Below are 24,916 nucleotides of genomic sequence, written 5' to 3'. Positions count from 1 at the left end.
ATAACTATGCTTGCTCCCCTCTGCGGTTTGGGGCTGTGCCAAACCCAAACCTGCAGCTTATTCGCTACACCTGTCAGCTCCCCACATCTTCCCCTTTTTTAATTTCTTAAGTGTTCGCGATGAAGCCTGTCCCTTAATCCAAGGAATTGTCTTCACACCATTCAGCATTTGACTTAAAAAAAAAAACCCAAAGAAAACAGGTAAACAATACCAGAAGGAGGGCTTTAGCAACGTAAATGGATTGAACCCCTTGACTTCATCCAGGATGGTGTTTGCAATAGTAGCTGGAGAAACAACATCATCATAGGCCTTTTGCAGGTCAATATTTGTTGTCTTAATAGCCATAAGTCCACAGTATCGCTGCTTCATTCTCGTGCGCCCATAAGATAGCTTTTCCTGTAAAGCTATAGTCACTATATTGAGGCACCAAATGTCCTGAGGAATGACCTCCCATGTGCACTGTATCATAGGTAAAGATAGATACAGGGTGGCTCTACCAGGTGATAGGCTGCACCATTGGGAGGGTGGCCTTGAAAGTCCAGTGTGCATCGCCCTGGACAATACCCACTATATTGTAATTATGACTAATGCCACCAGCAATGTGGCTGTGGGATTCCCAGCCATCCCCAGGCTACTGGTTACCATCATCACCATGTCTATTAGTTTCTTAATTTGACCCCAGGTGGGTGGCTCACTGTTCCATGTCTGTCTCGCCGGTGGCTGTTTCCTTGACCACCTTCTGGTCAGTGGAGAGTCAGCCTTAGCAGCTCCCTGTCCCGGGGTGAGTCTTCCAGTCTCAGCCTCCTCATCTTTGGGACCAGAGGGTTCATGAGGCTTGATAAACTGTGATGGTACCCACACTGGGTGTTCTTCATCTTCAGGAAAAACACAAACATGCCCTCGACCCCACATAGCCTAACAATGAGTGATGACATGCTTAGTGTCCTCACCAGTGTGTGCAGAGGCATAGATATAAATTGCCTATGCAAGGCTGAAGCATTTTGGTGGTACACAGCATGACTGAGTTGGCAGCTTCTATAGGTAGGGCAGTTTGTGTGGGCAAGCCCAAAGAGAACCCAGAGACTAGGCTATCTGCCCAAGCATTACTGTCAGCAAGTGGGCCAGGGAGGTTAGAATGTGAGCACAAATGGCTCACAAAACAGGGATAGAGGCAGGTTTGCACCAGCTATTCCAGAGTGCTCCTGCAGCAGCAGTGGTGCAAGACTGGGTCTGGGCCTGGCCGGGGCTGAGCACTGTGGCTCCACTGGTGCCTGTGACTCAGTCCCTCTTGGGCTGCCTATTCTTGGCAGTGGCGGTGTGCTCTGCAAATCCCATTCCTCCCCTCTGACACCGCTTGGGGAGTCAGGTCCTGGGCCCATTGGCACCAGTCGATGGCCTGGTCATGAAATGTCTGTTGCATGCCAGGGTCGTTAGGGTCCTGTCTCAAGCACAGGGTAAAATAAAAAACCAGCTGTATCTTTTCCTGCAAGGGACTCTTAGAAAGAGCAGGAAATCTGTGGCAGGATCCCCAAATACATGGTTCCCAGTGCTAGATGAGCCAGAGTGTCCTTCTGACACTAAATCAGAATCTCTGGACTGAACTTTGCTTTTAAGGTGGGGCTGATGGTTCAGCGCTTCCACCGCCCACAGCACCTTGTTACTGCCTCTCACACTCCTGTATGACTGCTTTAAGGGGTGAGTCCCACATCTTGGCTTGGCTACCAAGGAGGAACATTTTTTACTTCTTACTTCTGCAGCTCTGCCGTAAGTCTTCTACCGCTCTACCGTAAGTCTCTACTGTATTCTATTGTATAATTTCTACCTTATAATTTTTCTACCATATAATTTCTACCTTATAATTCTAATTTCTACCTTATAATTTTTAGCATAGCTTTTTTAAAGCTTAGAGTTCTTGGTCCTTAGACTCACCCTGTCTAAGGACCTGGCTGTATTCAATTCACTCTCCCCCTCCACCTTACTTGTTTCTTATCTCTTACACACGTGCTCCTTGGAGAGTGTCTCTTCATCTCAGGCTTTAAGTTCCCCCATAGTTAGTTCCTGTCCTAGCATCACCTTGCTCTCAAGTCCCTGTTTAGGTGCCACCTCTTGTATGTCACCTCACTCTCAGGTCCCTGTTCAGGCATCAGCTCTCACATGCTGCACAAACTTGTCCTAGAAACCTAACTAGGGGTGATGGGAGATGCCAGAAAAGACAACAGACCGAAGACCAAACATGCATAAAGCTAGGGCCTGGTAGGCTGGACACTCAGAGACACACCAGCCCTCTCTACCTCCAGCGAGTTTACTATATACAGTGGCAAATGAGGTGGAAAGGCAGTTCTCTGGCAAGGGGGCATGACAATTGTAACCTCAGGAACAGGAGGAACTTGTGACAGCTTCTCTCTGAACATAAACATTAAAGGAAAAAACAGCTGTACTGCATCTTGCCCACTTCTGCAGCTGAGGCTGTGCCAACTCAAGCATGCAATTTATTGGGCATAAATATGCTTGCTCCCTTCTGTGGTTTGGGGTTGTGCCAAACTCCAACCTGCAGCTTATTTGGTACACCTGTCGGCTCCTCACAATGAAGTGTCAGCTTTTAGGTACACTGCACATATGCATATGAAGACAGCAGAATGAAACCCACTAAATACTGTTTGAAAGAGGGGAGAAGAGAAAGAGAGGGAATGGGAATATAATGGAGGGGGAACTTGTTCAGGTATACTGTATGCATGGAATTATCATAATAAAATACCCTGTATTATTAATGCATGATAAATAAAGAGATCAACTTTTGAAAATGCCATCTGTTCCCTATTGCACAGATTGATGTCTTTGCCCTAACACAAGTAACCATACACTTTGTGGGTCTGTTTCTGGACTCCATATTCTCTTATATTGACCGATTTGTCTATCTTTTCACCATTTTCCCCACTGTCTTAAGTACTGTAATCTTTATGAAAGTCTTCAAATATGGAGGTATAGATCTTTCAACTTGGTCAATAATCAAGATGGTCTTGTATATTCTTGGATCATCTTGGATATTGTTGAGAATAACAACAAAAGAAACCCGTGGAGATTTTGATTGGAGTTTCATTAAATCTATAGATCTGTTTAGGGAGAATGACTGTTTTTAATAATATAGAGTCTTCCAATCCATGAGAATTATTTACTTCTACATTTATTTAGGTTTTGTATCACTTAGTGTCCAGTGAGGGGACAAATCAGATACATAATTTGGACAGAGAAAAATCTAATATCAAAATTTGTTATCTAGGGTCAGGTATAGCAGCACATGCCTGAAATCTTCTACCTCCTCAGAGGTAGGAGAATCACTGTCCAAGGCAAGTCCCAGGCAAAAGTGTGAGACCCTATCTGAATAATAAATGAAAGCCCAAAGGGCTGGGGGCATGGCTCATGTGGTAGAGTGCTTGCCTAGCAAAAGGAAGGACTCTAAGGGTCACAAAAGAAGCAACTGCAGACAGCAATTGTTGAGGCAGAGGAACAGTAAATAGTTCCTCTGTTTACTGAAGATATTTGGGAACTTAAAAATGTCCCCTGCCCATTGCCAAGGATCTTTGTGGGAAGGTGTGGCTGCCATAAAACCCACAGTCCACTAGTGGTGAAGACACAGAAAGGTGCTGGCCACAGCTTTCTTGTAGGACTGGACTGCCATGGTTTTGTAGAGACTGCTGGAGGGTCAAGGCCAAATAGAGTCTACAGATTTTGATCTGGTCAGCAAAAGTGGTGATAAGGTAATTCCTCAACTTGTTCTCAACCTCACAGAGCAAATTGTCAATCTTTCATAGTTAATGTGTGATTGTTTTTGTAGCTACCCTTTATCCAAACTATTCCTAGATTTCTTGGATGATTTCCTCATCTATGGAGACAATTCTGTGCTCTTTTGTTCTTTACTCCATTAATGTGGGGACTTATAATCATTCTTTTCCAATATGAAACTAACTTTGTATTTTTGGAACAAGCCAAACTTGATCAAGACACAAAATCCTTTTCACTGCTGCATTTGAGTCAGTATTTTGTTGAAGCCTTTTGCAGTTGGCTCCATGAGAGAGGTTAGCCATAATTTTTCTTTTCTTGTAATTTCCTTGCCAAGTTTTGATATCTGTGTGTTTGTAGTGAGAGTATGCTGACTTTAAAAAAATGAATTGAGGAGCATTTCATCTTTTTCCATTTCCTATTAGAGGCTGGGTAAAGTCAAGATTGTTTCTTTTTTAAATACTTGGAAGAATTCACCCGGTGAAGCTATCCAGGGCTAGAGATTTCTTTGTGGGGAAGTTAATTACAGACTCAATTTTAAAAACAGATACAGAAGTATTCTGATGTTGTGTTTCTTCTTGTGACAATTTTTTGTAAGGTGTGTTTTTTTTTGTTTGAATCTTTCTTGCATTTATCAACTTTCAAAGAACCAATTTTGGGCTTTGCTGATTTTCTGTATTGTAAGTTTACTTTCTATTTTATTGATTTCTCCTTTTATCTTTATTACTTTCTTCCTCTGCTTTCTTTGAGTTTGATTTGTTCTCTTCAAACTACTTGAGATAGCTATTTATACAATTGATTTTCATCCTCTCTCTTTTTTTCCTAATTTACCCATTGAAAATGGTAAGCTTTTGTCAAACCAGAGATTTTTCTGCATACCACATTCAGTTAAAAAAATTTCCTAATTTCTTTTGTGATTCCTTATCCACATACAAGCAGAGTTTATAAAGGTGTTTAGTTATCATTACTGATTTCCAGCATAATTGCATTGTGGCCAGAATATGTGTTCTGAGTAATATGAATCGTTTGAAATTTGTTTAAATTTGCTTTGTGATCCGGGGTTTGATTAATTAGGAAGTGTTCTGTGTGACTTGAAAAGTGGACATTTATTTCCGTTCTGCTAATCCTTTTTTAAAAAGCTGCATCCAATCTCTGTTAAATATTCTACTAAATTTTTTATTCAGGTCTTGTATTTTTAGGTTCTAAGATTTATATTTGGCTCTTTTAAGAATGTACTCTTTGTGGCCCTGAGTTCAAGTGCCAGTACCACCAACAATCTATCTATCATCTATCCATCCACCCGTCTATCTATCTAGTTGTCTATCTATCTATCTATCTATCTGCCTTGTTCATTTATCTATCAATCTATCTATCCACCAATCTATCTATCCAGCTCCCTCTCTCTCTCTCTTTCTCTATTTTATGTATATATACATTTTTTCCAATACAGGGACTTGCATATATGAGGCAAGTGCTCTACCACTCAGCTACATCCTACCCCTTTATATTTGATTGTTTTAAAACAAATGTAGCTCTCCACTCTTTGGTAACATTATATAAAGATCAAACAAGTCAAATTCACTAATTGTACTGTTTAGGTATTTTACATTCCCACCACTTTTTGTCTACTTGTTTTATTTACTTTCTGAGTAAGAAAGCGTTTTAAAATATTCAACTATTATATTATGGATTTATCTACTTTTTATTTAAATTCTTGATTTATATATTTTGAAAGATGGCTGTTATGTACATGCAAATATAAAATTGTTTTATCTTCCTGGTGAATTAACTCTTTCACTGAAAATTTTCTCTGTGTGCATACTAGAGTCTGTTGCCTTCACATTTTCTTGCTCTGATATTAGTATAACTATTCCAGCTTTCTTTTGCTTCCCCCCTTTTTACTTTCAACTTTCTTTGTTTTTTTATTTAGGGTATGTCTCATGTAGGAAGCACATCAATGTTTTATTCTAATGTAGTCTGAAATTTAATTGGAATATTTCATCTATTTTATTTAATGCATTACTGATAATTTGCTTTTATATCTATGATATTAGTATTTTTTCTGTTTGTGTCACTGGCTTTTTATTTTCCTTTCCTCCATTTTTACCTTCACAAGGACCAATCAGCTTTTTAAATTAAATTGGTGTTTCTTCTATTAACCTGTTAATCATACTTTCTTTTAGTAACTACCCCGGAGATTAAGACATGTCTCCCTTATTCATTTGAATCTAATATAAATCAATATTTTTACCACTTTTCAGACCGTGCTAAGGCCTATTACAATATATTTATGACTATAAATTATCTTTCTTTTGCCTTTTGTCTTCATATTTTTCATTTAAATCTACATATTTGAAACCTTTTAAGAATCATTGATACAGTTTTCAATATTCATTTGAATTTTCTCAGATACTTTTCTGGTGGCTCTTCAGTCCTTCCTATGTTCTGTCTGGAGTCATTTTTCCACTCTTCTGGAGTCTCCTTTAGTATTTGTTTTTAATTGGCTCTGCTGGTGATAAATTCTCTGTTTTATTTAGTTGAAAATATCTTTGTTCTACCTTCACGTTTAAGGATGTCTCTCATTCATATAGAATTCTAATTTGGATTTTTTTTTCCTTTCATTGTCTTCATTTCATCTGTCTTGAGAAGTCAGTTCTTATATAGTTGCTTCTTTATTTTTATTCATGTATTTTTTCGGTGGTATTGGGTTTTGAAGCATCAGGACCTTGTGCTTGTTAGGCAGGGGCTCTCTTGTTTTTTTTTATTGTGATTTTGTCTGGGCACGCCTGGACCATGACCCTTCCATCTGTTCTTTCTTATGTAACTGGTATGGCAGGTGTGTGCCACCACCCCCAGCCATTGGTTGAGATGGGATCTTGTGAACTTTTTGCCCTGGCTGGCCTTAAATCATGATCCTTTAGGTCTCTGCCTCCTGAGTGGCTAGGATTACAGGCTTGAGTCAGTGCACCCAGCTTTGAATTGTTAAATATTCTCACTCTGTGGTTTTTGTCCTCTTCTACTTTCTTTATTGACTTTTTAATCTTGTTCTGATACTCACAGAATGCTAGGTTAAGATTGTTGTCCCTTTAAGTTACTGGTACAAAATATAAATTGGGTAGCTCATGGACACCAGAAACTTATTTCTCAGTTCTAAGGCTGGGAAATCAAGATCAGGGTGCTGGTAAACTCACTGTCTGGTGAGGGCTTCTTGGTTCACAGATGGGACATTTTCACTGTATCCTCACATTGTAGAAGGAGCAAGGCAGTTCCCTGGGGCTTCTTTTATAAGGGCACTGATCTCATTCTTGGGGGCTCTGTCCTCATGACCTAATCATCTCTCAAAGGCCGCACCTCCTAACACCATCACACTGGGGATCAGGTTTCCCATATGAATTTGGGGAGAGGGCAAAAATATTCAGAAATTTAGATCAAGGGAATTTCCCAAAAGGGTGGGAACAAAGGAAAAAAAATAAGAGAAACTAGCTACTTTTTTCTGTTAACTTCAAACGCAAACTAATTGCAATTAAAAGAGGTACTTATAGTCACAGCTGTAACTATCATTTGTTGAGCACTTCCTGTGTGTCGTGCACTAGGCTAGGCATACCTTACCTTCAATCATTAACACAGCCTGGGGAAGTAGCTGTTATTATTTCCATTGTATGGATTTGGAAATTGAGACCCAGAGGAGTGAAGAACTTGACTTAGGGAGTTTCAGATCCAGAATTTGAACTCGCTTTATAGATTCCTACAGAGATTGCTTATTTCTGCATGCATTGCTCAAAGCATCAAGCTTGGAACACAGAAGGTACTTACTAAATACCATTTGCTTTTTCCAATTTAGCAGTAATGTGTTGAACTTCCCAGGAAAGAGTCGCAAAGTAATATAACAAGTCTTTTTTTTAATGTCTTGGCAGGGATGTGAACAGTTCCTCCAAATCGAGCCCTTGGAAAATCTTAGAAATTCTGAGTCAGTCCAGCTTCCAGTGTCAGGTAAGGATCACGTCAACCTCCATTTCAGGCTCCACTCCTATATTTGCTCCAAATATTTCCCAGTTGCAAATATTATTGATCTGACAGTTTATTTCCCAAGACACATTAGTTCCAAACTGATGCAATATGAAAGTCTCACGCTAAGGAAATTGGCCTTGAGAATGGTTCTCCCCTGGGAGGATCGAGCTGTACTTACGACTGTTCTAATATGATGAAGAAGTGGCAAATACAATTAGCCAGCTTGGTTGTTGATTTTCCAATCATGATGTTTGGGGCCCATTATTGGTTTAGCTGTAATTGAGCTTAAGATGAACTAAAAATGTCTAAACTAGTGTGAAAGTCATTCACGGTTTTGGCTCAAGCATGGATGTGCATGAACCAGGAGGTCTGGTGACATTTGAATGTGCTGACTGGGGGGGATGTATGCCAGGATGGCTGTGGCCTGGCTTTTAGACACTGTCACTTGTAAGGTGATAAATTTTCCATGATCTGTCCTGTCCCAAGTCCCATCTCGCCATTATCATTTGGAGCTTACTATAGGAGTTGACACAATAGTCACACAATAGTTTCAAGACAGAGAATACCATGTGGAACAAGTTAGAATTGGGTACATGAGTGCATGTTTGCTTTGTATGCATGGAAAGAACGAGAGCCATGGAGAGGTTCCATGGTCTGCAACCCAGTTAGACTAGCAGGAGCATGACTAGGGGAGTGTGCTCTATTTTGATGTGCCATGGGATGGAGTGATGCTGTTTATTTAACCCTGAAGGTGTTTTCGTTTTTACTTATTTATTTTTAATGCTATGGGTTGGGAAACTTCTTTTTTAAAGTCCAGACAGAAAATGTCTGAGACTTTGCAAACTCTCCATCCTCCATCCTGATGCTCTTGGTCAAAGATAGCCTTAGCCAGTACTTAAAGGAATGGGCAGGTCAGATTGGCCCGTGAACTAGAGTTTGTCAACCGTGCTCTGTGCTCTAACTTTGTTTTATATGTAGCTTTTTTTTTTTTTGCAGGTGAGATTAAAGGGTGACACATCTGTTCTGAAGCCTACTGATTCCTGTGTTATATATTCATGATTACTCCCTGAATTTTTTTCTATAAATATTTTTTCCCCATTTTCCAGCTCTGTTTATTGATTCTCTCCTTGTCTTCTTAATTCCTTAAGATCTACAAACCCCTTATTAATTAGGAAGGGGATATACCAATCAAGACTTCTTTGGATGCAAATGACAAAAACTTAACTCAAGCTGGTTCAAAAGCTACAAAAGGGAGTTTAGAACTTTGACCTGTCAAAGGGCATGGGCCTTGCTTCAGGCTCAGCTGGGTCTAGGGGCTCAGATAATGACATCAGAACTCAGTCCTTTTATCATCTTTTTTTCTATATTGGTCTTTGCTTCATGGTGACTCCAACAACTCCCAGATTACTTTCATAATACACAGTCATACAAATGAAGAAATTATCTGTTTTTTAAATTAAAACATTGAACCAGGCATGGTGGTGCATGCCTATAATCCAAGTGCTTGGGAGACTGAGGAAGGAGAGTTGCAAGTTCAAGGCCAGACTGGGTCACACAGTAGAGTCAATCATTTTGATTAGGAAGAGGGGAATGTTTTGGCCAGGTCTGCATCACAGATGGTAATGGATGGAAATTTGTCCCCCACCCAACTTATGTGCTTGATATTCTAACCCCCAGTAGCTTAGAATATGACTTAGAATGTAATTTAGAATGGAGAATCTTAATTAAAGAGTTAATTAAGATTAAATGAGTTCAAACTGGGGATGTGGCCCAAGTGATAAAACACCTGCCTAGCAAGTGAGAGATTGTAAGTTCAAACCCCAGCTACTTGAGAGGATCACAGGCCAGCCCAGGCAAATAGTTTTCAAGATCCCATCTCCAAGATACCAAAACAAAATTGACTGGAGGTGTGCTCAAACGGTAGAGCTCCTGCTTTGCAAGCTTGAAGTTCTGAGTTCTGAGTCCCACCCCTTTCCCCTCAAAAAAAGAGGAGATTAGGACACAGACACACAGACACAGACACACACACACACACACACACATGTACACACACACACACACACACGCATGCACACACACACGTGCGTGCACACACACATCCTGTATGCTGACACAGGGAGAAGACTGCCATCTACAAGCCAAGGAGCGAGGATGCAGAAGAAACCAACCCTGCTGATACATGTGCAATGATTTGAATGTGAACTGCCTCCCACAGGCTCATGCATGGAATGCTTGGTCCCCAGCTGGTAGAGTCATTTTGGGAAGTTCTGGAAACATTGGGAGGTTGGCCTACCTGGAGGAAGTAGGTCACTGAAGACACGGCTTTGAAAGTTATACCTGGTCCCCAGTCCCTTCCTCACTCTCTCTGCTTCCTGTCCACCATAAGGTAAGGAAGCTGCTCTGTCACATGCTCCTCCGTGATGCTCTCTCCTCCATGACACTCTGTCCACCCTGATGATGCTCTGCCCAAGCACACAGGGCCAAGCAACCAGGGACTGAACCCTCTGAAACCATGAACCAAAGTAAAGTCCTTCCTCCTTTAAGCTGTTCTTTTGGGTATTTTGGTCACAGCTATGAAGAAGTAACTAATACACCTTTATCTCAGACTTCAGCCTCCAGAAGGGTGAGGAAATAAATTTCTGTTGCTTAAAGCATCCAGGCTGTTGGCTCTATTAAGACCTACATAGCAAATGGATACCTAGATTTAGCTCTGGAGTGGTCAGTGGTTTTATTTAGTCCCACATGAACCATCCTATGAGTAGAAGAGAGTGGGTTTCCCAGTGGAAACCCAAGGGACTGTTATAATATAAACAGATAGTGAATGCCTGGTCAGGAAAAAATGATAGATTACTCACCACTGGATTAGAGTCACAAGAACTATTAAACATTCATTATGTGTTGGATCCCAAAAGTACCTTATTTGTAACACAAAAACCCAGTGAGGTAGATATTACTGTCTTTCTTTTCAGGTGAGGAAACTGAAGCACATATAGGTTAGGTGACCTACCCAAGATCATGCAGTCAGTAAGCAACAGAACCAGGATTTACATCTGTACCAGCTTGTCTCAGGATCTCAGATTTTTCACTATACTTTAAACAAATATTTTACTTAATTCAGTGCTGGAAACCAAACCCAGGGCCTCATTCGTGTTAGGCAAGTGCTCTACCACTGAGCCACAACCCCAGCCGCACTACACTTTTTCAAGAGCTAATGATGTCTAGTTTTGGATTCTGCTGCTTTTTTTCTCTCTAAGAATGAAAAAGGTCTGACTTGCAGCTTGGAAAGGACATGTTTTTAGATTTAATTAAGGAAATTGTGCAGTCTACAGAATTCCCAAGTTCATTTTCAGAGCTGTTTTTGATTTGGACAAAACTTTGTCTGATTCAAGTGGATCAACATTGCAGAACACAGTCTTTACTCTTGTGCCTCAAAACTGGGGACAAGGGAGCTCCGCTTACCTGAAACCATCCTAGCCCTGACTCCTGAGCTCTTGAGATCAGAACATGAGGGAAGATGGAGAAACACGTCCCTTCCTCTGTTGCTTCCTCCTGTGCATATTACTGTTTTCCATCACAGGATTAGTAGGTGAGTCTCTTACCTGCATCACAGATTGGCTGCTGGGTGGTGATGTAGCTGAGTAGGAAACTTGTCTCAAATCTCATAAACAGGATGTCTAGTTTGACCATGCAGGTTGATATCTGAACATTTTGTTTGGGAAACAATTTGGAAAATTCTAGATTCATACATACTCATCCCACTTTTTTTTCCCATTGGGTATGACATTTCTGTTGAAACCATCTGGTGACCCTGTTTATAAATTCACATTGTCTCTGGCAATACTTACTGATTTCAAGGAAAGGCAACCCAAGCAAGCTGGTTTCAAAACAAAATCCCAGGGGCTCTGGCTGTTGAGTATTTGTTGTCTGAATTCTTGTGGCCACGAAGTTATGTGGAGAAGAAAAAGTTTTAAAAGTTTTTTTTTTCCTCAATAATTATGCGACTTTTACTATTGGAAATTTTCATGAGCAAGTGATCTTCCCTCCTCAACAGCAGCACTAATCCTTTTCTACCACGTCGACTTCCTTGGAGACTCAGTCTCTTGGGGACACCCCCTTCCCCATGTTTTGGGTGCTCATCACAGGGCCTTGAATGAATTGCTGTTTCTTACAACCAGTGAGACCTGTCAAGGAGAATCAGTGTCTCACTTACTGAACCTGGTGCAAATGATTGAATGACAATCTCACTTAAGACTCAATATTCCCTGAAATTGACAGAAGTGATGTTGAAATGTCGTAAAGAACAAACCCGTGAGAATCTAGCAGCCTGAGAAGTCAATGTTGATCATTCTGCTGGAGTCCACAGGTGCAGCCATGCTGGTTGTCATGGTGATGGGTCTGATTGATGCCTGTATTGACACTGGCTATTCAATATTTAAAATTTTTTTATTAGAGTATGTCATTTATACAAAGTAAGATGTTTCATTACATTTCCATACATACATTTAATGTATTTTGCTCATATTTATCCCCTCTATTACTCTTTCTTACCCTGCCTCCCACTCTTCCCTTCTTGCCTCTCCCCTTTTACATCCCTAATGGCCTCTTTTACTTTCATATCCTTTCCCCGCTACCTTCCACATATGGAAGGAAACACGTGATACTTGTCTTTGTGGGACTGGCCTATTTCACTTCACGTGGTGATTTCCACTTCTGTCCATTTTTCCTGCAACAGACATAATTTCATTCTTCTTTATACCTGGATAATACTCCATTGTGTATATGTACCCCATTTTTTGTCTGTTCATCTGTTGATAGGCACCTAGGCTGATTCCATAATTTGGCTCCTGTGAATAGTGATAAAGATGGATGCAGATATCCCTAGTAAAGTGACTTTGATTCTTTTGGGTAGATATCCAGAAGTGGTATTCAATATTTTAATTATCCTAAGAAGAGTTAACAGTCAAAAAAAAAAAGCGATAAGAAAAATGACATGGTGAGCACTTCAAAAGAGAAAGATTTAAATATCAAAAGATCCGAGGAGGCCTTAGGAAAAACTGGTAAATCCCTAGAATATTTTTTAAATGACCCTTTTGCTCTCATGCTATGAAAGCCAAACCTGAGGTGAAGGGTTTGTCAGAAAAATTACACCCCAGTATCCACTATTTAATTCATTTTCTGTTCTTTATCAGAATTCATGTGTGGTTGAAATGGTAACCTAAATTTTGTTATATTGATAAGGCTTAGTATTATTTTTTAAAGATAGAATTCAAAATCAAATCCCTTCCCCCCTCCACAATTTGCCATGAAAACGTGGTTTTAGCATGAAGAGATGGTTTCACTGTCTGCTACCAGGACTCATTTTCCTCCCAGGGATGGAAATAAGGAAGCCAGGAGAAAAATCCTCCCCTCCTCATGGAATCTTCCTCTTCTATTTCTTGCCATGGTGGCTCCATCTCATACTTCTCCCTTTACCTCTGTGCCTTCTGCTTACTTGTGCTGACCCCAGACATGTGTTCCTTACTATGTGTCAACCTTCCCTAGCCATGGGTTCTTGGATTGGGGTGGCCATGACCCAAGAGCACCTATTTCATAGGCTGGCCAAGGAATAGACTTGATGAAAGGGTGTGAGCTGGGCCAATCTGACTCACTCTCAAGAATCTCTAAGGATACATGAGAGACACCTGAACACCCATTTTGATAGCAGCACTGTTCATAATAGCCAAGCTATGGAATCAGCCTGGGGGGGCCCATACAATGTGGTACATATGCCCAATAGAGTATTATTCACCCATAAAGAAGAATGAAATTAGGTCATTTATTGGAAAATGTATGGAACTGGAGGTCATGATGTTAAGTGAAATAATCCAAACAGAGAAAGACAAATATCACATGTTCTCTTTTATATGTGGAACCTAGACTTTAAAAAAAATGAATGATGGGTATAAAATAGGGACTGTTTGTGGGTAGGAACCAGTGGAAGGGAGTGAAAGGAGAGGGTGAACAGGGGTGAATATGACTAATGTACTTTATACACATGTATGAAGACAGAATAATGAAACCTGTTAAGATTGTTTAAAAAAGTGGGGAGGAGATAAGAAAGAGTAATAGAGAGGATGAATCCAATCAAAGTACATCATATGCATGTATGGAAATATCACAATGAAACCCCTTTGTACAATTAATATATGCTAATAAAAATAAATAAAGTGATTATATATAAAAAAGAATCTCTAAGGAACAGACAGCCATGATGGCCTGATGGTAAAATGCCACAATGGAGAGAGGGTCCCTGAGGTCATGAGGGGTCAGGAGCAGGATCAGGAGCAAATCTGAGTAGCCCAGCAGTTTTCAGGGCTTGGCTCAGGCTCCATAGTCCTGCCCAGTGCTTTCCTCCTGTGTTGTGTACATCCAGCCACCATGCGCCCTTCTCCTGGTGACAATACCCAAATCACAAACTCTGTGACATGGGCAGAATTGATGCTGTGCTTAGATCTCAGGTTGCCATGCATCCCAGTCCTGGGTAACCAGCTCATCATGTGCCCTTAGCTGTAATGATTAGTGATGGAAAGGTCACATTGCCCAACTTGGGCCACCACGCACCAAGTGGTGGACTTTTGATTAAATTGCTGGGGAAGGAAAACTGAGAGGATGTACATCTGAGGCTATCAGCAGCCATTCTATTAAGAAATGACGCAACCTGGAGATTAGGACTGAGAGGTGGTAAGAAAATAGGTCCTGCTGACTATGTTTGAGATGCTGGATCCCACCATGCCTGAAACTAGCTACCTCAGACTTCCAGGAAACATTTCTCTCCTTGCTTAACCTGGTTGGATTGGGTTTCATGTCCCTTGTTACCAAAAGAGCCATAACCTACACAACATGTTTATTTGATTATGATAATCGTTATCCATTTAAACAATTCCAGGATACTCATCCAGTCATCATACCCTCTGATTTCTTTTTTCCCCCAACAACCTTGTGATGCAGACAGGATAGGATTATTGTCTTGATGAATGTTCCTGGCAGATCTACAGTGATGTTTTCTTGAATACTTAGAAAACACAGGGAATGAAGATTGCCTTCTTGGAATCAAATTGTGAAGTCAATATATTATAGGTCAAAGCAGAGCAATGCAAAGTCACCTTAAAGGTGGCTCCCCAGCCTACAAGACTTGGTTGTCCATGCCACTGAATGCGTTAACATATTTAAAGAAAGACTGTACCCTCCTGACCCATCATGGGAGCCCAGAGGGCAGAGAGCCTCACGTACAGCTTCTCAGCTGACAGAAAGCTCAGCCTTTGTGTGTTTCTTGTTCCAGTGGCCAGGCTAGGTTTGGAAAAGTCCTTTCTGTTACAGATTGTATAAAAGCAGATTGATAAGTACAGCCAATGGAAGGAGGTTGAGACTTCATTGCCACTCCTTCCATGAGGTCAAGTTTCTTTCCCTTCTCCTTGGATCCAGCTCACCTCCTGACTTACTTTGAAAAACAGAAGGAAGTATAAATGCTGCTGTGTCATGTTGAAGGGCTGGGCTTCAAAAGATATACAACTTCCACATTTGTACTCTTGGAAGACTCCCTTTTGGAGCTCAGTTTCAATGCTGTGCAAAGCCTAAGCCATATGGGGAGGCCAAGTTCTCAGCCAAGTACCAGCACCACCTGCTAGCCACAGGCGTGAACTATGTCGGGCATTCTGGTCCAGTTGAACCTTGGGATGACTGCAGCCCCAGCTGAGCCCAGTCAACATGCAGAATTATAAGCTAATGAATGGGTAAGCCAGTAAGATGTACACATAACAGAAACAACAACAGCCTAAGCAACAAAGACATCATCTTCTTTAATGGGAAATGTCAGGCTCAGGGCAGATCATTATTATCAATCATCCATGCTTTTTCTTCTTTCTGTCCCACAATCCTTAGCACTTTGGTCTTTCATCCTCCTCATGGTTGCAAGATGGCCACTGCAGTTCCAGTTATCACATTCATGTTACAGGAAGAAAAAAAGGAGGCATGTGTACTATCAGTGAGCTCTTCTTTCACTTCTCTCCTTTGCACCAGAAGTCATACACCTTCCCAGGAGCCCCTGGAATGACTTGACAGTGTATCTCACTGGCCAGATGTGGCCACCCTTAGTTTATTTACAGGGGAAGTGATTTCATACACTCACTGTCGTATTCAGGCAGCCTTGGGAAAGAGGGTTGACAATGGCTTTCTGGTAACAACCCCGAATCTCTACCACAACATGGACAGAGTTGTTATCAACTGACTTGTGATTGTTTTGAGCCCATATGAACTGTCCTTTCCACAAGAGGCTTGCTCTCAACCATTTTAGACCAGTGCCACTAGACATTCAATGAGTGCATCCATCTATTCTTGTCCCAGTTTTTTTCATCCAGAAACCAGATTGTCATTTATCTCCCCAGCATGGTCTTAATCAGGAGAGAAAGTGCTCATTTTGTAGACTTTCTGAACTAATCTCTACAATAGCAATTTCTCTTTGTAAATGAATAAATTGACATCTGGCTTATATATCAACTTCAAACTGTGGCTAATGTGAGTCTAACCCTGAGAAATGTGTGTGTTGAGAAAGCCAAGTTCCCATGTTTGTAAGGATGTGAGTAAAATCACCCATCTTCATGAAGTCAGTCCATGCATCTCTCTGAGAGAGAGCTTGCTGATTCTTTCCTCTGGTAGAGAAGACATCTGGCCTTGCCGCCGAGAGGAGAATGAATGTGACTGAACACCATTTGTCCTGCTCCCTGCCCTCCTGAACACACAGAAACTGGTGACTTCAGGTTCATGGGTTTGTTCGGCTTCTTGTCTCAGACTTTATGATTCTATCCACAGTTTAAACAATCTGCCCATTGTCTCCAAGAGGCCATAATGGTCAAGAATGTTGGCTTAGGCTTTTCTCTCTGCTCTACCACACAAGGACAGCATGACCTTGGAAAATACTTTTCCCTCTTGGAGCCTCAGTTTCCTCATCCTAAAATGGAGACAATATTCAGATCTCTAGGATGGATGACTCTGATTGAAGAGAAGTGCTGGGTACAGTTTCTGGCTGGAACCGGTGCTCACTACACGATTGCTAGTTTTATTTTTATAAACCTTGTGTCACAAGGAGGAGGTCAGAAATCTGTCTACACAAAGATATGCTGTCTTCATCCTATACCCTCTATTCATAATTCTGAAATTATTCAACAAGGGTCAACGATGCACAAAACACCATATTGGGCATTGAAGGGCATAAAGAGAAGAAATGTAGAACCTGCTTTCTGGGTTCAGGGAAGCTGTCACCTGGCTGGAGAGGTCATCTATAAAAATGTAAAATGGTTAAGGAACTGTGCACAACCTAGCAAGGTGAAAGGGTGGCCCAGAGGACAACCAAGGCTGCTTTGGCCCTGCCTGTCTTCCCCTAGGGGAGTGGTAGTAGCCGTGGACTTGAGGTTGGGCAGCCGTCCCCACACGCTGCTCACACAGGCTGGCCAGAGAGCAGGCACTGCCCCTGACTTGTCCCCTGGGGTGGTGTGTGCTGTGTTGAAGTGCCATTCTCTGTCTTATGGTCCGGAGCAATGTTTGGGCTGTCATGCATTTGTCCATGCATTGAGAAAATATGTATTGGGTATCTGTTCTGTGCCCAGCACTGTTCTAGGCAAGAACAAGATTGTCACTGCTAAGGACACCAGTCTGAAGAATGTCACCTGATGTTATGTCCTGGGGAGAGGCACAAAGCTGGATAAGGAATGTCATAGGCAAGGGGATGTACAGTCCATGCCTCTACAGAGGAGGATTTGCTGTCCAACTGTTGGGAACGTGGTCAGCAGAGAGTCTCTGATGTGGCTGCAAAGGGCCACCTAGCTCGAGTTCATGTCTGTCCCAGGGGAACCTGCACATAGTGACCGAGGCGGGGTGGGGGGAGAGTCCAGCTATTCCTTCCTTTCTGGCCTGACCCGAGACATCAGCAGGCAGGGCTTGCTGCAGAGGTGGTCATCAGGGTGGCTGAGGCTTTGTGGAGCCCGTTGCTGTGTTTCTGTCCTCTGCCCATCCTGTTCCTCCTTCTTTCTTGGGGGTGAATTCATGGAAACACCCCACACTGCAGCTGTGTTTGCTTTAAGTGAAGCCAATACACGACAAGATGGTGGAGCATGATGGCTTTTCATCATGGACAAGGTGGCCAGGAAGGTCACTCAAAGAAGGTGACCTTTGAACAGAGACCAGGAGATGAGCAGAGAAAAGACCTGGAGACACTGTTCCAGGCAGTAGGAATGGCAAGTCAAAATGCTCCAAGAGGGGATGCACTTGGTGTGTTGAGCACTATCAGAGGCAGCAGGGTGGGCTGCAGCTCAGGGGTGGAGGCTGACTGTTTTTGAAAATACTGCAGAGACCAGGTATGGCAGTGCATGCCTGTAATCCCAGCTACTCAGGAGGTGGAGGCAGTAAGATCTCAAGTTGGAGGTGAGCCTGGGCAAAGACAGTGAGATCCTATCTCAAATACAAAATAAAAACAAAAGGGCTAGGAGCATGGCTTAAGTGGTACAGTGCTTATCTAGCATGCATGAGGCTCTGAGTTCAATCTCTGGCAGCACAGAAGAAAAATGTGGGCATCCCCATGGCATGCTCTTGGGATATGCATGGACATAGCCAGATCACACATGCATGGCTATGTCCACACATATCCCAAGAGCTGGCACATTGTAGGTCCAGTGTTCAATAAATGCTTGCCTGACCTAACCAGGTTCTCATCCCAGCACCTTTCTTCTCCCTGTGTGACATTGGACAGCTAGTTACCTAACCTTTCAGTGCCTCAGTCTCCCTACCTGTAATTGGCTTAGAGTCAGGACTGCTGAACTCTGGCTTTGAGTTTTTGCTTCCGTACCATTTTCTTTTCTTGTCACCCCTCCTTTCTGTTCTCTCTTCCTTTGGGGACTTGGAGGACACCTGGGCCACCCTGGTCCCACAGCAGATGGCTCCTGCTAGAAGGGCAGGTGTTCCTGGCAGCTCATCCCGCACTCTGCAGCTCCCAGCTGAGAAGCGGCCTTGTTGGGGGTTGGGGGATGGCAGGGGAGGTGGAAAACTGGGGAGGGGGGGAGACTTTGATTGCTGTCTCTAATAATAAATAAACCCAATTAAGGTAAACCTGGACCATGGGGCAGGACACTCCTTCAGTGGGCCTTATTGCTTTGATAAAAACTGCAATATCTGAAAATTGTCTCGGGCACCTGAGAACTCCCATTTTATGACTTGCACGTGCCTGGGATAAATTGCTTCTGCTGCCTTGTTATATATAATTCAGATCCTTACGGATGTTGGTGGGATGCATGCACTCTGCTGCACTGATTTACTCACTGGGGAGCAGCAGAGCACACCCACTGAGTTGGGCTTGGCTCAGCCTTTCTGACTGCTTGCAAGGTTGGCTGTGGAGGCGATTCCTGGCTGGAGCACCATGTGTGGGTACAAGGCTGTCTCTGTCTCATTAACTGAGCTCCAGGCTCTGCAAGGGAGACTTGAAGCTTCCTAAAGGCCACCTTGGGGCTGTTGGGCACTTGTACCCCCATTTTGCAGATGAGGAAATGCAATTCAGAGAAGTTTTGTGGCTTTCCCATGGTCACCCAGCCAAGCAAGGAGGTGATTTTCACCTCCATGAACTTACTTGTTCATACCTGAGCCAGGTGCCTAGCTATACATGGACTCAGTTCCTCACCCACAAAGGAACAAGTGGTTCATTTCCCAGTTTAGAAAGGAAAATAAGGCTCAGAGACATGAAAAGATTAACCAGGCTAATCCCACTAGGAATTGAATGCCTGAGTTTTAACTCCAGTAGGTGAGCCGTCCTTCATTCTGGTGTTTGTTTGTTCATTGATTCATTGATTTATTCATTCATCCATCCATCCATTCATTCACTTCCTCCTGCCTCAGTTTCTCCATTAATAAGTTGGAGGTGATTTTAGGACCTACCTACCTTGTAGGATTGTTGGAGGTCTAAATGAGGAGCAAAAAAAACTGAATTCACACAGTGAAGTGCACAGGACAGTATCTGGCACAGAGAAGCAGGTGCAATAAGTTTTAGGGACAATAATAATTTATCAATCACTTCTTCATTCTTTCATTCCACAAGTATTTTTAGGTTACCTATTATGTCCCAGGTGCTTTTATAGGTCATTATGCATGGAACTCATTTTCATTCTCACATTGTCCCCATCTCACAGATGGGGAAATGACTCAGGAGATGAAATTAATCAACAGCATCTCACAGCTAGAAGGAGAGCAAGTTGCATTTCTCAAGCAGGTCAACATTTGTTCATTCATTCTTTCTTTTGTTTATTGCACATATTTTTAATTAAGAATATTTTAATTTGGGCATGTTTGTTCATGATTATAATCCCAGCACTCAGGAAGTGGAGGCAGGAGGATCATGAGTTCAAGGCCATCATGGGCTACATAGTGAGACCCTGCCTCAAAAAACCAAAACACAAAAAGAGACTATATTGTGTGTCATCTAGCTGCTGATTTTCTTGGAAATAGTGGGATTAAACTCAGAGCCTGTGCATGCTAGGCAAGAGCTCTACCACAGGAGCCATCTCCCCAGCCTGGTTTAGTTTCTCATATAGAGTTTCACGCTTTGGCTCAGCCTGGACCTCAATCCTCCTACTTTTGCCTCACTGAGTAGCGGGGATCACAGGTGTGCCCCACCACACCTAGCCATTGCATACATTTTTGTTGACTAAATGCATGAATGAATAAAAAGTGGACAGGGCTGCTTCCTGCTCTGGGAATACTGAAGGATTTTGCGTGGGATATAGGCAAATAGACAGGAAGTGATCTCATTTCATGAATTTTAAGATGCATTTTTTTTTCACATACTAACCTCTCTGAAATTGTGGTGTACCTCACAATCGGTGGCATTGTAAAATCACTGCAGCAGTAATCAGGACTTGGTTGGCCTTGCCAGAAAATGACCTGGGGTCTATCTTTTAAGACTTTCTGTATCTCAGTGTTCTTACTGGCACAGAGGATATTATCTTGTAGGAGAACATGAACCTTTACAATGATGATTTAAAAAAAATTATTATGTAGAGACTGAAAAGAATCATTTAGAGTCCAGACCTTGCACTGAAGGCACTTTCAGAATATCTTAGTCAATGTCTTTTACTTCGAGTTTCTTTTTAAAAAAAAAGTATTCACAGAGTGATATGATACGTGATAAAAATTGATGTCTACATAAATCTAAAAGGGCTTTTTAAATAAGTAGAAATAAAAATTCTGAATGGTAAGAAAACATTGTGACTGTTAGATATATACCCAAGAGAACTGAAAACATATGTCTACATAAAAACATTGACAGAAATATTTAATAGCATAGTCACAAAAGCCCAAATGTGGGACAACCCAGATGTCCATCAGCTGATGAGCAGATAGACCATGTGGTCTAGCCAGGCAGTCAAATAATATTGGACTGTAAAAGGAATTGAAGTGCTAACACATCCCATGCTACACTGTGGATGAACTTGCAAACATTCCACTAAATGAAAGAAGGTAGCCATCTACATGCACCTGTTATACCAATCCATTCATGTGAAAATTCAAAACAAGTAAATCTATGGAGACCAGAGTGGGGCAGTGGTGGAGGGCAGGCAAAGGGAGGTGACAGCTGGTGGATACCTGGCTTTCTGTGAGTTGATGAAAATGTTCTAAAATTCTCTGTGGCGATGGTCACACAACTCTGTGATGGAGTATATTAATGCCCATTGGGTTGTGGACTTTATGTGTGAATTGTACAGTACGTGAAGTATATAACTTAGTAAGGCTGTTACAATAGGAAAGCTTTGTGTCAGGGTGTTTCTTAGGGTCGCACACAATACTGATGGTGGCCTAGATCTGATGTGATGTGTAGAGTGAAATGTGGTCAATGTTGGGTGGGGGGGATGATGGCACTGTGGGGCACTGGGGAGGCACCCAGGCCTGTCTTGGGGAACAGGGATGGCTTCCTGCAGGGGAGATGGGTGGCAAGGGGATGTCAGAGCTGAAGTCATGAGGATAAGTAGGAGTGAGAGTGGAGGAGAGGGATCCAGGCAGAGAATACGGCATGGGTGAAGATTGGGAGGTGAGTCTGTCTTTATTCCATGGCCAAGGCCTTTCTCCAGTGTGAATACCTGAATCCATCCTCTCAGCCTCTGAGGGGACCCGGGGTGTAGCACTGAGGATAATGCACCTGTGCCCACCACCCCAGGTTGGCTTCTACAAATGGTGCATCCGGTGTCTTCAATGAGAAAGGAAGGAGAGGATGGCGGGTCATTCCTGGACAAGGGTTTGAAAAATAGAAGTGTTGTGACACTTGACGTCCTGCTAATTGGAGGATAAACCACACAACCCTTCTGTAGGGCACTTCATATACTCAGATACCCCACAACAGTCAGCCTAAGGAGCAATTTGGGGGGATGCCCGATGGTCTGTAACACGTCTGTATTACAAACGGCAAGTCATGGGCCAGTCTGGATAGATGACGAGGAGTCCTTTGATTCTAGACACTCCAGTGCCAGTCATCAAAGAGAGTCCTGGGTGGCCACGGTCCAGGGGAGAACTGGATGGCAGTCCTGCTTTTGAGACTGGACCGTGGCCTTAAGGCAGGACCGTGTACTGGCCTTGGGTAGCCCCCGGAAAGCCTCAGTTTCCTTGTGTGTACATGGCATTACCCAGGAATTTACCCCAGGGGGTACAGGAGAGGAATGAATTGTTATTTTATTATGTCACTAGTATATAACAGATGCACCCAAGGGCTCTAAGTGCTACCTGAAGATGGTCAGGATCCATGATTAAGTGAAAAGAGGCAGCTGAGAAGGGACCCCATTTTTACATGTGTATATATAGATATCATTCATTTCTCTTGGTGCTTTAAAAATCCTAAAATTTCTAAGTGCCCAAGAATGAATGTTGTTGTAGGGGTGGGGGAATATTTTGTTCTGTTTTCTAAAGGGTTACATTGAAGGCATGCATGCCACCATGAGAACACAAAGCCACTCCCACCCCACTTCCATCTGCTCACAGGGGCCCTTTCAGAAGGTTCCAAGCTGCTGTCTTTGTTTTTGAGTGGTACTGGGGTTTGAACTCAGGGCCTCATGCTTCCTAGGCATGCCCCACCTGAGCCATGCCCCAGTTCTTTTTTGCTTTAGTTATTTTTCAGTAAGGTCTTGTGGTTTTGTTGAGGCCAGCCTTGAATTGCCATCTTCCTGTCTCTGTCTCTCGCATAGCTGTGATCACAGGTGTGCCCCACCATGCCCTGCTTCTTGATTGAGATGGGGCCTTATTAACTTTTTGCCTGGGCTGGCCTTGAAGTGGGATCCTCTTGAGCATATGGGATTGCAGGCATTCACCACTGTGCCCCACCCCATGCCATTATTTCGATGTGTCTTGGAGCAGAGTTCAGGCCACTGCATCCCAACACAGGCAGAAAGCCTCGCTCCTGGGGTTCCTCCAGAAATTTCACATCTGTGGGGGCACCTTGGTCCACGGAAATCCCAAGGTGCTTAAGCCCCAGCAGTGCTGCTGCAGCTCCCATGACAGTGGGGCTCTACCCGGTGGCCAGCCTTTCTGGTCCAGGTGGCCATGGTCCAAGCTAGAGCTTGCCATGCAGGAACTCTTGGCAGGGATTCCCATTGCCCCTGGGAAACTCCTTGGGGCTGTGTATTTGGAGGGAGGAAAGGATGGGGGGAGACAGAGAGAGAGAGAGAGAGAGAGAGAGATAGATTGAGAGACTGCTCATAAGTGATGAAGAAGCTACTGTGGCTCCAGGAGGCCATTTCTCCTCCAAACAACACAGGGAGAACAGGGCTGGGGACTGCTGAGTCCTCTCCCTCTTCTGTTTCCACGGCTGCCAGACATTTTTCTTCTTTTCAAACAGTGGTATAACACATGGCATAAACAGCATGGGTCTTAAGCACACAGCTCTGTGAATTTTACATCTGGACAGTCATCCAACCACCATGGAGATCACAAGACAGGGCATTTCTCAGCCCTCAGCAGACTCTATGTCCCCTCCCACCAATATCACCATGCTGTACTGTAGTCTCCATCCCCACAAGTTAATTCTACCTGTTTAGAACTTCCTAGTCATGGAGTCATTCAGTGTACTGTTCTGTGTCTGGCTTCTTCACACCTCGTCAGGGAGATTCATCCATGTTCTTGTGTGGACAGTGGTAGTATTTTCTTTTTCATTGCTGCACTGTATTCCATTGTGTGACTGTGCTGTGATTCACTTGCACATTTACAGTTGATGGGCACATGGCTTGTTTCTATTATGGGTAATGCTCCTGTGCATGTGCCAGTGTGTGCCTTTTTGGAGACATAGGCTTTATTTCTGCCATCATTTCTTGCACGAATAGGTACAAAAGTCATTTCATTATTGTCCTGGGTTCTGTTCTTTCCGCATTAATCCAAGCTGTCAGAGTGACCTTGAATGACATTGTGTGAGTCATTGCTTAAGCCTCCACAGGTCTCCTATTGCACTTAAAACAACCCTCAAAATCTTTACTCTGGCCTATACCAGTCCTACAAGAGCAGAACTCTGCCTGCCATTCTTGTTTTCTGTTTCTTTTTTGATCCACTGGCCCCTTCACCAGGCTTCAGCCACCTTGGCTTTCTTTCTGATGCTTGCATGGACCTGTTCCCCACCTGGGCCACAGCACTAACTGCTTCATCTTCCTGGAACTCGCTTCCCTGAACCTTCCTGCCCCTGGATCTCTTCTGATCATACCTGTTTTCTCTCTAGGGAGCTCTTCAGGAAGAGTCCCCACAGGCATTTATATTTGGTGGCACTCCCTGCCTCTTATTCTCTAGCCTTCCCTACTCTGTAAGGAAGGAAGCAGGGAATTCCTTCCACTGATTGTCAGCTCTGACCCCAGGACTGGCTTGCAGATACTATTTGTGATTGTTTGGTAAACGAATGCTGACTCTAGCTGGAGAGACCTAGTTTCTTTATTCAAGAAGACTGTGTGGTCTACTGTGCGTGACCTTGGGGCTCGGAAACCAGACTGCTTGAATTTGAGGCAAGTCCCCATCTCTTACTATTCTTCCTACCTTTAGGATCATAATCATCACACCTCCCCATGCCTCGGTTTCCCCATATTTACCATGGGCTTAA

General features: G+C 42.9%; 1 long non-coding RNA gene across 1 annotated transcript in view; it reads left to right on the top strand.

The window, feature by feature from the left end:
• The window catches only part of LOC141418875 (uncharacterized), a 35,172-nt gene extending 26,248 nt beyond the window's left edge, over positions 1–8,924 (top strand). Inside the window, exons 4-5 of the long non-coding RNA XR_012443537.1 lie at positions 7,692–7,767; positions 8,782–8,924. This is a non-coding gene — a long non-coding RNA (uncharacterized lncRNA). The remainder of the gene's footprint in view (positions 1–7,691; positions 7,768–8,781) is intronic.
• The last annotated feature ends 15,992 nt before the right edge of the window (positions 8,925–24,916 follow it).

Source organism: Castor canadensis, chromosome 18, assembly GCF_047511655.1.
Source record: "Castor canadensis chromosome 18, mCasCan1.hap1v2, whole genome shotgun sequence".
Taxonomy (NCBI): domain Eukaryota; kingdom Metazoa; phylum Chordata; class Mammalia; order Rodentia; family Castoridae; genus Castor; species Castor canadensis.
This window is presented reverse-complemented; position numbering and strand designations above follow the sequence as displayed.